The following is a 14,807-nucleotide window of genomic DNA, read 5'->3' as shown; positions in this document are numbered from 1 at the left end:
TCTGGCCGTCCTATTAACTTGCAGAAAGAGCGTTTTTCAAGATGTGGGCGTGGCACGCTTTTTCCTCCGCACCATGGCACTCCCACGGAGAATAGTAAAGGGTGCTGCGCTGTTCGCGTAGCTTGCTGGTGCGCGAAAAAATTATCTTGGCTCTTTCATATAAGTTCGCACTCATTTTTAAGTGTCAACTGAAGGTGTACGAGAGGCAAAGTCATTGCTGGAGCGTATGGACTCAAATGGGCTTTTTTGTGTAGATTTGTGCCGCACTTACAGCTGCGATACCTCTGAAACAAATTCGCATGTTCTGGAACCTTACTATACATCGAAGTTTGCGGGCTGTAAAATACTAGGGGTACTGACGAAAAAAAAATGACAGCCCAATCCACGAGTGCAGTTACAAGCGCGCCACATTCTGTTACATAGTGTCACCCTCGATCTACTAAATGAATTCCTTTTTCTTTCCTATCATAAAACTAGCACTGCTATTTATTGTAACGCCAGTTCAAGAATTATTGTAGACACGATGATGTATTCACAGCGGCGTTGTGGTCACAGAGCGAATGATCAGCCATCCACGCTCTTATTGCATATGGCTATAACAGAATAAAAAAACTAAAGAAGGCTGCCGACTGCTCTTTGCAATAGTGACAAGATCTGCTTCAACATGAAATGAATCTTCAGAGGGGGATTAATACATCAAATATATCACTGTGAAAAGGGAAAGATTTTCATCGATAACGCTGTCCGTACCAAGCGATGAGAACTGCGCCGACAGTTTGCTGCGAACAACACCTCAAGTGCTACGAATAAATGTTGCTTCTTGTGTTCTGGTGACCATACGTAAGGCAATATAATTTGGCCCACACACTCAGTAACGTACCACACAGAAACAAAAACTGCTACATTAGAATAAGTCACTAATAAATCCCTCACTGTGTCGAGAAAGTGAAATTACACTTTTTCATTTTCTCGGCCAGGAACCCCGAATTGAATTAAGCATCAACAGTAGCGTCTGCAATACACTATTGTGTTCCTCTTCGCCTGCAGACTTTGTATCAATTTATATTTCGCATGATTATTACGATATTTTGAAGAGGAACACAAACAAGTGGTACTTGGCCACATTCGAAGTGGCACTGGTATTCGGGGGCAGGGTGAAGCTAGGAGCGGTCAAGACTGCAGATTGTATACCCATATTTATTGAGCGGGTGACCACGCAACAACGTCTGAGCCACCTACATCCTGAGTTCACATAGTTGGCATTCACCGGCACTTAAAACTCAGAGTGGTATACGACTTGCTCGAAGTCGTGAAAACCAAGCCAAAAATGAAATGGTCTCTTGCACAAATTCATTCTTAAATGTGAACGCTCGGGAAAAACCAAATACATTTTAGCAAAATGTTGAAATAAGATGGTATGAAGAGAAACCCCCTTTTTATAAGGAAGGCCGTATATGTACTTTATGATGATCAACAGTTTAACTTGTCTGCTGAAACAAACTCGGGTAGTGCATGTATGTTTTGCAGTTTATAATCTTCGTATATTTTTAGCCTGAAATATTTTCTTATGTCTACAGTAAAAAGGTAGTGAAATCGTCACAGCTTGTAACCTAATAGCTCCTTTGATGAACACAAACATTATGACCTAAAACTAGCACAAAAGTACCTTTTGCACTTCGAAAATTCAAAGCAATTATTTTCTGGCTTGTGAAACATTATCGCGCAACTACTTCCGAAATCATTGTTCTTAAGAAATTATTGTTCTTAAGTAAATTTTATAAAAATGAAGCACGGTGGCTGGGATGTCATATTCACTCATCTTAACTCGACCAAATGGCATTTGTTTCTTTGGTTCACTAGGCACGGAGTGTCACAGGCAGATCTCAGTGTCGGAATTTTCTTTTCCTGCATTCATAAAACTACCAGTCATTCTCAGCAAATAACTGCGCCGAATTTACAGAGGCTTGTGAACGTATTCCACACGTGACTATCGCTAAACCCCAACGACGTACTCGACTGGTGTCACGTTATTCATTCATGATCTGTTACTGTTGCTCGACATGAGCTCATGTCCGCGTAGGCCAGTGTTGAACCTACGTACACCAAATAAAAGATGGAAGCACTAAGCACACAGGTGTAGGCAGCTAAACAATACTTAGAACTAGTCAGAAGCTTTTGTTTGAACTAAGAAATGCTTAGCATCGATGCGGGACTACATATTCTAACACAGCCAGACATAATTCTGGCGAACATGCCTTATGAGTATATCAAGCTATAATTGAAGGGACACTAAATACACTTATTAGGTCGACTTTGATTGTTGCAATAGTGGTTCAGAAACCTCATATTGTTACTTTTGTGCCAAAGAAGGGTCTATTTTGAAATGAAATCAAGTTTTAGTGGTCCGCATCGGGTTAGTGCACTACAAATTACCCGCCTCAAAAAGCGGACCAACCGGACTGGAAAGCCTTAATGTGCGCGCGTATTCGTGTTTTAGGGTGGTGTCAGCCTTTTACCCACCACTTGCCGGCACGCGCTAAAACACAATGTTGCCAGTCCCGGTTTCATCGGCAACAAGCGCCAAGTTGGTTCTTGCGGCCAGATTTTGCTGCTCCACTGCACTGCATCAGCTGCATGTTGACGCTGGTGTGCAAGCTGCGGTATGAACTGCTTTTGACGATGCCATAGACCTCGCTTCCGCTACGACACCATCCTCGCGCTAAGCGCACCTACATGAACTTTAGAGTGTGAATGCCAGGGTGCTGCGTGCTGAAATTTGGCTCGCTCGCTGGATTTCGAGCCGACTGGTTGTGTCCCTGCGATCTCCGACGACAGCGTAGCTCTGGCCGACTGGGCCCACCCTACGCCATCTCCTCACGTCAACAAGAGCTTTCGCCAGTGGTGCCCTGTCCTCGGACACCTGCAACCGTGTCCATCTTTCCTATCTTCTCCTTACTTCTGTCGTTCGCTGTCCCTGCACCTTGCTCTCTCCTTCCTCTATCTCTATCTCTTTACCTTTTAGTCTTACTCTTATAATCCCTCCTTAAACCCCAACCCTCGTGGGCTGATGTTGAAGTGTCCTGCTCCTAAAAGACAGTTAAGGGGCTTACTTTTCAATTCTTTTGACTTGAAATCACTGCCTCCCACCCCGCAATTCAAAACTGTTTACAGAATGTTCCACTTCCCGACTTCCTCTAGTCAAAGGAAACGCTCTATTACACAAGTGAAGCGAGATGGCTTGGAGCCGACTACTTGTCTCCATGTTTGCGAGGTGAGTAACCGTTGCATTGCGAGGAGGTTGGGTACATCGCCGCATATTTGGTGAAATGGCTGACTTAGTTAAGTGAGGAAAAGCAGTTTGAACAAAGTAAGCACGACAACCTGCACAGTAAAAAGGAATGGATCAGGCGTTGTTCAGGCGAGAGCTGGTTACCTTGAGTACAATTGTTTACTATCATAGTCGAAGCGCAGTTCATCAATCGAATATTACGACTAGTCGAACGTATGGTCCTGCATGCATTCACTATCTTCGTTTCATCGGTTTCCGAAGCTGTCTCAGCATTCCTCACGGGAAACGCCAGACCCGTAAACCACCAACAGACGCTCGCATTCACGTCTTCCTTTGCGGGCAGATGTTAACGTTCCTGCACTTTCACCTCGGTCGGCGAGTAAGGGCCTTTGTAGAGGTACACAGACGAGCAGACAAGCACGTTTCCTGTAGACTCGTAGTTTTGCACAGTTGCAACGCAACTAAATTTTTTGCGACTTGCAATGGGGTATTTGTTCTTCTCTTCGCTAACACGTAGAATCACACCAAAACTTGCTCAACAACGGCAAAAAAGATTTTGCTAAAATAGTATAGAATGCGACAGGTTTACTATTCGTGTCCGTCCGTCCTTCTGTTGCTCTGTCAGTCCTTACCGGTGCAGTATATAAGCAATAAGAAAGTGGGTTATCGGCCCCTAACTGAAATATGCCGTATAGGAGATTAATTCTGCGTCGTTATTTTCTGTCGTCCTTTGTTTCATAACCAGCCACAAAGTTGATTTGGTATCGTGAACTGAGTTTTTATTTAGTGCTTGTAGAGAAAATGTGTACGGGCTTAATATATGTGGTAGGTGCCGTGTATGAATTTTCGCCTTACTGTAGGCCCACTTCTAGGACACGAGCTTCCAGCAAAGGAGGCAGGATGGTTTGAAAATATTGAGGCCAGATACTGTTTGGATGCTGCTTTCAATAAATCTAACCATGAAAAATCTGGTTTGTTGCATGCTGCTTCTCTTTGCCTTCCTTCTGGCCTAATATACAGATTTGTCAGTGGGGAGGGAGGGTTGGTGTAATATGATTGAGCACCCTACTATTTTCTGGAAATACTTACAGCTGATAACGTTTTTAAGCAATCCGTTGTAGAGATTAGTTCTCGAGAACTAAGCTTGCTGCAGGCAATTTAATTATGACAAAAGCAATATCTAGGGTATAAGAAAAATTCTAGCGGTGTTATGTGGTTTACAGAGGACATCGCGAGCTACCCGGTTATTTGCTCTGCCTTACCTGTCGTTATGGGTTCCATCATATAATACAGCATTGTCTCGAGCCTTGCACTAGAAAGCCTTTGAGGTGCATGCAGTGATAAGGTGAATTACCTTTAGAAATACCACGCCGACGTTGAAGTGTATTCACACTGACATCGAGGTTTTTCCCCTCAAAAATATAGGCTCCCTAAATATTCTCCCCCCACCGATGCGGTGGGTCTACCAGGTAGAAAAAATAAACATTCTTAGCGGCATTTTATACAAACCCGATTCATGAACACATTTTTTTTCTGTTCTACAAAACGGCAGCTAACTTCAGAAAACAACCCTTGAGCTTTCAGAACTTGCTATATAAAAAAACACCCCTTCTCGTTGAAACGCACGCTGCCTTCAATGCATATGAGAGGCCACTAGGAACCAACATGGTGGCCCATCAAATATGGCGGCCGTTTTAGCCAGTTGTAAGCAACCATGATTGAAATTGTCACCACCCAAAAACACGGCGACGCATGCACATGAGGCTCCCTAGACTGGACTGACTCACGTCACTGTTGCCATGCACAACGTTGCCTGGTTTACTGCGCTGGTGGCAGCAGACCGAAAGCAGAGAGGGCACAGCAGCAGCAACGACCATTGATTAATTTCCCGCCATTAGCTTCGAGACTGCAGATGTTTTCGTTTGAAGTGCGGCCCGCTAGATGGCACCACCTCTCCCGTGTAACCACGGAAAAATTGAATTTTTGAATCACTCGCGTCATTCCCTATAGTAACGTCAGTCGGTTCTTTTTTTTTTCTAAAAACAAGTAGAAACAAACAAGCTGCATTTTATTGCGTTTCTTGATGTACGGAAGGTATTTTATTTAGTGCAGTTAAATCGTATATTATTGATATATTGTAGAAGGTCTTCCTGAAGTCATGGGGCCATTTTGAAAATGTCCTACTGCGGTGCTAGGGTTCTTGTCCATTTAGTTTATTTTTTTGTCGAAAAGTAGGGCACTATTGTTGAAGATATTCTCGTTTTAGATGTTGTACATGGAGCTTTCACTCTGGTGTAAATTGCTACTTGACATTAGCGTCCCTTTAAGGTTTTTAACGGCAAGGTATTCATCCCTTTTTGCGTCGACAAAAGAAGTGCTCTCTTTTCGCGTTCATATGTGAAATGCATTGAACTTCTCTATAGAAAAGTATACGACGTGCACCCAGCATGCCTCAGCAACAGCTTTATTAGGCCAATCTTCGCGAAAAAAGACAGCAAGAATGTAGGCGGGACTACTCGCAGTAGGGCTTCTCGCCTACTCAGCCCACCTCGTGTAGCCTCCTGAAGGTCAGCATTGTAAGGGCGCACGGAAGCCTCCCACAGCTCTTGGCTAGCTTCTCGCTTACGAAGTATTACGAATGGTTGAGGAACTCGATGATCAGTGGTTTTCTAATATAGACTTTTGCCTTAATTGCATCATGAGCTCGTTATTTCTCCCTATTTAGTTACCTGTGAAGAAAATGGAAAAATGGTCCTTATTTTGTATTGTCTAGCTAACACTAGTGAAAAAAACTCGGACAAAGATGATACATCTCTGACGAACAGTCCTTCATGCATCAATTGCTCTTTTCGAGCAGTAAATCTCTCTGGTTAGTACATCACACATATTGAAACCGTGCTGACTTCAAACAGACGTTTTGCGAAGTGAGAATTCGGACAACTGCAAGATGGCATGAATAAATACACAGGGGAGTCAAATATGCTGACGGTTGGCCGGGAGGAGAAAGAGTTAACCACGTTACGGCAACGACTCAACCCACGCCCTTTTTTTTGTATTTTAGTACTTACACGAACATTCATAGAGTCATGAGAAAGCATGACGCTTTTGACACCATAATCAATTCTTGTGAGGCCGAGGTAATTGCTGTAACCGACACTTGGCTAAGTGATTGTGTTTGCGATAACAAAGTGTTCATATTTCCAAGTAATTGAACATTTATTGCTGCGATTGGAAAGAACGACCGGGTGCTATTACTTTGCTTGCAATTTCAAAGCGTTCTAAGCCTTTTCTTATAACGTGACATCTGCATTAAAAATGATATATGTCGGAGTGGTCGTGTATAACAAAATGCTTGTTTCTGGCGTCTCTTGCCGCCCCTTTAATATCGACATCAGCTTTTTTCGGGAGGTTCAAGATAAAATCAATGAAATTCTGATGTGGTACCGATTAGCGTCAATAATAATTCTCGGCGACTCAAACAATCCTGCCATATTGTGGACGTCATTTTTATCAAACGTCGTATTGCTTTCTTCAAATGGTCAATGTTTTCTTGATCCTTGCAACCCATTTATTTTACGCAAATGGTGATTATCCTAACTCACGCCATCAGATCTTCATCGAACAATATTTATTTGAATCTTAAAACGAGGCCAGAGACCACTCATTCATTGAACACACTTCCTGTCTCAGCGATGACTGTTTGCTAGATTTTTACAAACGCAACAACATGCCAACTGCTACTAAAATCGTGAGGTAATCTACAACTAAAGGGCGGTAAACTTTGAAGCAATCAACTACGAACTCTGTATTCTTTGACCCTTACCTGAACAAATTTGTTAAAATATCGTGCAGAGAAACTGGGATCCCTTTGTTAGCAAAATTTACAAACTTACTCGCACTTTTGAGCCTCTAAAGTTCATAGCTGTAAGCTCTTCCTCACCCTGGTTCAACACATACATTAAGTGACTTTCCAACAAAAAGAAATGCTTGTTTCGTGCTGCAAAACTCTGTGGTACGGAATATGTCTGGCGTGCCCTTGAAAGCTTCGCGCCAGTTTGTTCATCAGTAGTTTCAGATGCTAAAGCCGACTTTCTATCTAACACTCAGCCATCAATGATTGTTAGCAACCCGAGAGGAGAGAGTTTTCGAAAATGGTTACGATTACCAATTACAGCGAAATTGTACTTGTAGACTCACACGCTCTTCTCATGTCTTTCGAGAGTTGTGCAGCTCATCTGAACGAAAATGCTGTGCGGATGTCTTCAGTATGGGATACTTTCCGCCTCTTTACCAATGCGCAATTATCCACCAATGTCTGCCTAAGTGACTTGAGCCCATGGAATTGTAAAAGTAATCGAATCACTCCGAGTGGGACCTGTTTGCGTTGTTGACAATGTAAACGCAAGATTTCTTCAAAAAATAAACATGTCTCGTCTCTTTCATAATTCGTAATTCAAATATTTGAGCACTCTTACAATGAAGGTGTGGGGACACACGTATGAAAAGAGACGCAGGCGATTCTGCTACATAGGTGTGAAAACGGGCTTTTGTACCTAATTACCGACCCGTTTCACTTACCTCTATAGCACGTAAACTTTTCGAGCACATAATCTTTTCTAACATGGTCACCTTTCTAGAATCAAAGATGTTTTTAGCACGTCACAGCACAAATTAGGAAGTCATTCTCATGTGAAGCACAGCTGCTTTGTTTCACCTATTCCTTACACACCTTCTTGTGTCAGAGGTAAATGATCAATTAAATTTTAAAAGTTTCTGAGAGATTTTGGCAAGATAATTCTCACATATTACTACAGAAGCTGACGGTGGCCTTCTTACTTGGAAGTTGATGATGGCCTTCTTACTTGGATTGACGTTTTCTTAAGCAAATATTGACAGTTCGTTGTTGCTAATGCCCATATCTCACCCTCTTCTCTTGTTACTGCAGGTGTGCCTCAGGAATCTGTGTTGGGCCTTTTGCTATTTGTTATTTATATTACCAACAAACCCAAAGTTGTAACTTTTTCTATTTATCTTTTTGCAGACGACTGCGTTGTTTACTTGAAAATTGCACCTAACTCCGATTTTATAGTACCTTCCAAACTGACAATCATATTATTTCTATCTGGTGCAGAACTGGGAGCATAGAACTCAACAATAACGAATGCCAAGTTTTACGCATTTCACAAACTACGGCACGTCGTGCCAACTACACCCCAAACCACGCTGCTCCAGATTCCGCTACTTGGCATAAATACTTGAGACTTCAAATAACATTTGACTTGAGCGGGAAGCATCACATTACCTACGTTATAAACAATACCAACTGTACGCTGGGATAACAACCGTATGATGTAAATGTAGTCGCGCTCCTCAAGCCGTAAAACTAATAATGAATAAAACGCTAGTTCATCCAAAGCTCGAATATGCATGCTTGGTTGGGGACCCCTTGCAACTGAACTTTACTCCCTCCCTCGAATTGGTACAGAATAACGCAGCACGCTTCATATGTACAAACACCTTCATATACCCTAACTACATCGCACCAGCAGTGTCTCCTCAATGAAACACTCCCTCTCGCTGCAGTCACTTGAATTGCGTCGCACAGCATCTCGGCTCGTACCTTTTCACAAGATATTCAATAATCCGATTTAGAAAGATCAGTTCATAACAAATCTATCCTATCGCTCAGGTCGTTGAGATCATCCCCATAAGGTACACGTCATTAAGTGCTGCACTAACACTTTCCATCATTCTTTCGTCCCACGCACATCCAGCGACTGACACCACCTTCCCACCGACACAGTTCCCATTTAAAATCATGAGTTAATTTCATCTACCATACAAAATTACTTGCGTGATGACATGCAAAATGTGTATTGTATGTATGTTTTTGTACTTTCTATGTTGCATCTATTCTGATCACACTTACACTTGTAATAAATTTTAAGGCCAAGCTCAAAATCTTATGTTCTGTAAACCTCATCATTTTGATGTTACTTTGCTCTTTTTCATAAAATATGTTATGTAACTCACTTTCCTTTGAAAAGCTATGTGCGATTGAGAATAATTTCAATGAAATGAAATATTAGTAGCATAAAATATTGAGCGCATTTTGTTCTAGGCATGGAGTAAAATGCTATGAACGTTGCAGTAACTAAGTAAGGGCAGTTGAACACAAAAATGACCTATTTATTTTGTTGACTTGACCCTGTAGGCTACATTATCGTATGTCAAGTAGCATTACATAGATCAACGTTCATTGAGTTACCGTTTTTGTCTTGAGAGTTGCGAAACATACACCTGTTTGCAATGAATCTTACGACTGCAACTGTCCCTAAACAATCAGCAGTACCGGCACAAAAGAATACAAATATTGGATGCCAGAGATTAAGTTTCGTGATTACTTTCCTATTTGATATGCAGGACAATCACTGAGTCGTCGCTGTTGAGCTACTGCTTAAGATCAGTGATAATGTGAGAAGGCCTGTAGGATTTTCCGAGTTTTGTCACTGATGTAGCAATAAAACAAGGACGTGGGCAGGGTCGCGAAACTTGACGGGAAAGTTACTTGATTGAACTAGTTTGGCATAAGCGCATTTGATGTGCTCATCCAAAAATGGTGATACTTTGAGGCTATAACTTTGCAGTGTGCAACAAGGTTGTGGTGGTCAAACGCCAAGAACGTAAATGAAACACAAAGAAAGCGCAACAGCAATAATAAGTAGATAACGTAAAACTCTGTGATTGCGCACGTTATCCTGGTAGTAGACGTAAGTTTTAGAGTGCGACTCCACATTTTAACAGCGGTAATAATTTGTTTTTGTGTATGCTTACAAAGAGTTGTCTTCGATTATCATGGCGGCAGCACGGTGACCCATCATCCTTAGTGGTGAATTAAGGTTTCCGGCTGGAAGGTAAGGCATCAATGACGCATCCACAACTCGTAAATTTTTCACGCCGTGAAGCACCCTGCAATAAACGTGATAATAAATACTATTACAAGTGAATATTTTGTTGGCCTAAAAAACTGTATCATTGTGTTAGCTCTAAACCATTGCCTACCTTTGAACTAACTAAAATTTTAATAACGGGCAACACTTGTGTACTTATTGATCGGATAATGCCGTCTTCCTAAGCGGTAGTCTAGTAATTACAGTTTTCGGCTGGTGCCCCTAAAATTCGAGGATTCGCTTCCAGTAGTTGGATAGATGCCAAAAATGAGAGGCATGTTTACTTTCGATGACAGTGCAGATGAATAACAGGAGATACTAAGAATTTCTGAAGCCATCCTCCACAGTGTGCCTCACAATAAATCAAGTGTTTTACGGCGTAAGCGACAAAATTTTCACATTATTCGAGTCAAGATCATACACTAAATTTTGTCTCACTTCTTTACCCTGCCGTGCTAACTTTCATCTACATCATGTTAAGGAGGTGATCACCTCAGAATTGAGACGTAGGCGGCAATATAAATAGACAGACAGACACACAGGTAGATAGATAGATAGATAGATAGATAGATAGATAGATAGATAGATAGATAGATAGATAGATAGATAGATAGATAGATAGATAGATAGATAGATAGATAGATAGATAGATAGATAGATAGATAGATAGATAGGTAGATAGATAGATGGATGAATAGATAGATAGATAGATAGATAGATAGATAGATAGATAGATAGATAGATAGATAGATAGATAGATAGATAGATAGATAGATAGATAGATAGATAGATGAAAACGCTCGACCTCTAGCGTTTTACTAACAGTTCACATTATTAATGGTGATATACATGTACGAATATGATTAGATTGATTGAGATAATAAATTTTGTTATTTGTGGCATCTCAATGTCGGTCACTGATAGCATAATATACAGTATAACCTGCTGTTATGTTCTTCACTCTTGTGTTGTCCCGACTTTTACGTAGTTCTCTGCTGGTTCATTCGTAGCTCCTATAGAATGTTGCGCGTACAGGGAACTGCGGTGACATGTTGCAACAGCAGTGGAATTATTCTTTTACCATAATGTAGCCTAATGGATGACTGTAACGCTGACATCACAGCCAATGTTGAAACCTGGTGACCCACCATTGTGTTGAATGTCGTATTGCTCTACTGAGTAGAAAATGATAAATATGTCGTAATGGTCGCACTAATCCTAGTAGTAATGGTGCATTGCTTGGCGTTGCTGAATGTCCTAGCAGTTTTTCTGCTCCCGTTACTAGCGATTTCGAACTGGTATGGCATTGTTTGATAAATAACTTTAAAAAGATGACTATTGGTGTTATTTACCGAACCCCATCCAGTAGCGTATCGTTCAGGGAGAACCTTCAGTATTGTTTAAACCAAAGTGCTGTAATATAACCTGACGCTGAAATACTGCTAAGGTGTGATTTTAACTTCCCCAACACTGTCTGTTCTGCCGTGTCTTCGTTTTCAGACCCATCCTCAACCGAGTCTTATAAATTTACCTCTCTCTGCACCAATTTCACTTAATTTCAGTAAGTAAATTCACTCACACGCACCACACAAAGATCATCATTCTTTTTAGACCTGGTTATGACGTCATTTAGAGACTGTTTTTCCGATAACCCATTTGTCAAGCTTTCCTGACCACGACGTCTTGCCTTTAATTATTAGTGTAACAAAATAATACACACAAATGATTCAAAGTTATCAAAGATTACGGGAAAGCTAACTATAATGCCATCAATGAAGAACTTAAAATATTCATTGATGCCTTTTTACCTGGTGTAATTAGGCGCTCAATGCAGAGAAATTCAAATATGTTTATATCTATTGTTGATACACTAGCTCGCAAATACGTATTATTCGTAGTATATTCTGCAACAGTAAAGCACCTTGGTAAAAGGAATACCTAAACCTACTTTCTAACAAAAGGAAACTTTTATTTTGAAAGACAAATCTTTGTCAAAAAGCGTCTGATTGGTTATTGTACAGAACACCTGCTTCGCTTTACATTTCTGCTTTGAAGTGTATGAAATTCTCATTCCTTAATGGCACTCTTCCTAAGATGCTTAAAACTAACCCAAAATGCTTTTTAAATGCGCTGAAAAACAACAGTGACTATAAATTAACGCTATAGTATCCATCTGGTAACCCCGAATCGACGTCCCTTACTGCTCTGGTATTGAATGACACGTTCGTTAAATCACTTTCATCTGCAAATACCAATGAAGTGCCTAATTTTTTATGATAGAATTATCCAACCATGAATCCAATTCTTTTGATTTTGTTGGAATAGTAAAGATACTTGATAAACTGAGACTTAGCTCCACTTCGGGCACAGATCACGTCAACACAAAATTATTTAAAAACACAAAATATAGCTGATCACTTATTTTAGAATGTAGTTTTTCTCAATCTTATGAACCTAGTTCTTTACCTGAATATTTTAAAAGCAGGTAAAACCGTACAATGTTCAAATCCAGAAAAAAAGTAATCCTTAGAACTTTCGACGTAATTCACTTACGTTAGTTCCGCGTAAACTTTTTCTGCAAATCATCTTCACACATCTTTTCAATTAGCTTGAAGGTAAAAGCTTTTTTCCGACTTCGCAACCTGCCTTCCCAAAATCTTTCTCGGGTAAGAGCCAATTATTGACTTTAACAAATAACTTGCACTCAGGTTTTGTTGTAGGTTACTTTTTTCAGAATTTTCCGAAGCTTTCAATAAAGTTAATTACTACTTACTGTCACATAAATTAAGTACATAAACAAGTACCCGCTTCGAATTGAGAATTTCGTTCCTGCCGGGTGCAGTAAGTTTGTTGGTACCAGTTGGTCCTTCGTGTTGATTCCGTCGTACTCCAAGGCTCAGTCTTGATTGATTGATATGTGGGGTTCAACGTCCCAAACCACCATATGATTGTGAGAGACGCCATAGTGGAGGGTTACGGAAATTTCGGCCACCTGGGGTTATTTACCGTGCACCCAAATCTAAGCCCACGAGCCTACAGCATTTCCGCCTCCATCAGAAATGCAGCCGCTGCAGCCAGGATTTAATCCCGTGACCATCGGGTCAGCAGTCGAGTACCTTAGTCACTAGACCACCACGGCGGGGCGACGGTCAGTCTTTGGTCCTTTGGTATTGTTGATTTATATAAGCGACTTGCTTACTAATATTTTTCTCAAGCTTTTGTATAGTATAACGTTTTGTCACTTACCGAAAACGAACCAGTGAATCAGATGTGACATCATTAGAAATAGATCTAAATATCTTAACACAGTGGTGCCACATGTGGCACATGGAACTAAATGTTGCTAAGTGCCAAGACATGTGCGTAACGCGACATGTGGTTCCCCTCCGTCCTTCTCTCTTAACAATATTCTGTTGGTACATACCGCTTCTTATCGCTACCTTGAAATCCACAATAGTAGTAACCTATCATGGAAACATCATGTTTATTGATAATGGCTATCCAAATCAAAGTTTAGGTTACCTAAAAAACAAACCTTCATCTTGTCTGACTGTCACTAAAGCTTTTGCTATATGCTACCTACGTCCGTACTCGGCTACAAAACATCTTGTTAAAGCGTAATAGATAGAAGGCGAAACATTTTTTCAAGGGCACCGACACAGAAGTGAAGACGCCTTTTTAGTACGAGTACATAACGAAGACTGAGTTTATTCTATATATTGTGCAACACTCTTGTCGAGAGGGGAAGAGAAACTAAGAAACATGCAAAGAAACACAAGTATACCTACAGGGAAAACAGTTTCCTCTGCACCCCGGGACGAGCAAAATTTTCGAGCATTTGAGGTAGATAACAGTGTCGATCTCTGCGGTTTTCAATCTTTATTCAACGGGTGATCGTGTAGATCGTAGAGGCACGCAGAAGCCAAGGACGCTTTACTCATTTCCCAGACCACTGATTGTTTCGTTAGAAAAGGCCGCTGCTGTTGTTCCTAGGAAACGAGTCCTCCCCAAGTGGCCCTTTTCCTGCCTTGTCGCCGCGGGTTGTTTACGGGTCGTTCAATCAACGTTACTCAGCAGCAGTGGGTGGTTTTTATTTTCCGATAATTACAACACGCCTCATCTCTCTGGAACCCGCATAGCTCTGCATTATTAGAAAGCATTTTGTCAGTGCGAAATTGTTGGGCTCCTTTTATTGCATTAACTATAATCAGAATGCTAGTGAGACAAACATGAAAGCTGCTTATCCTTCTCTAGCAACGCGCAAGTAGCAATCACGTATTTGTCTTTTTCACTATGTGTATCATTATAACCCCAAACTTCCTTCCTTGTTCATACACACAGGTCCGTTCCGCCAACGCTGACTTCATCATCATCATTGGGTAACCATACCATATTTCTCAATGGCTGAGGCTCTAACGCATTTGTTGCCAGGATAGCAGGAGATTTGAACCACTTACCTGTCCTCATAACAGATTCACCTCGTACAACTGCATTTAAAAGTGTACTATCACGCCTACTGTAACGTTACACGTTTCTTTCTTCTACATCGCCCATAACTATTTTGGTAG

The sequence above is a fragment of the Rhipicephalus microplus genome, chromosome 1, assembly GCF_043290135.1.
Source record: "Rhipicephalus microplus isolate Deutch F79 chromosome 1, USDA_Rmic, whole genome shotgun sequence".
Lineage (NCBI taxonomy): Eukaryota > Metazoa > Arthropoda > Arachnida > Ixodida > Ixodidae > Rhipicephalus > Rhipicephalus microplus.
This window is presented reverse-complemented; position numbering follows the sequence as displayed.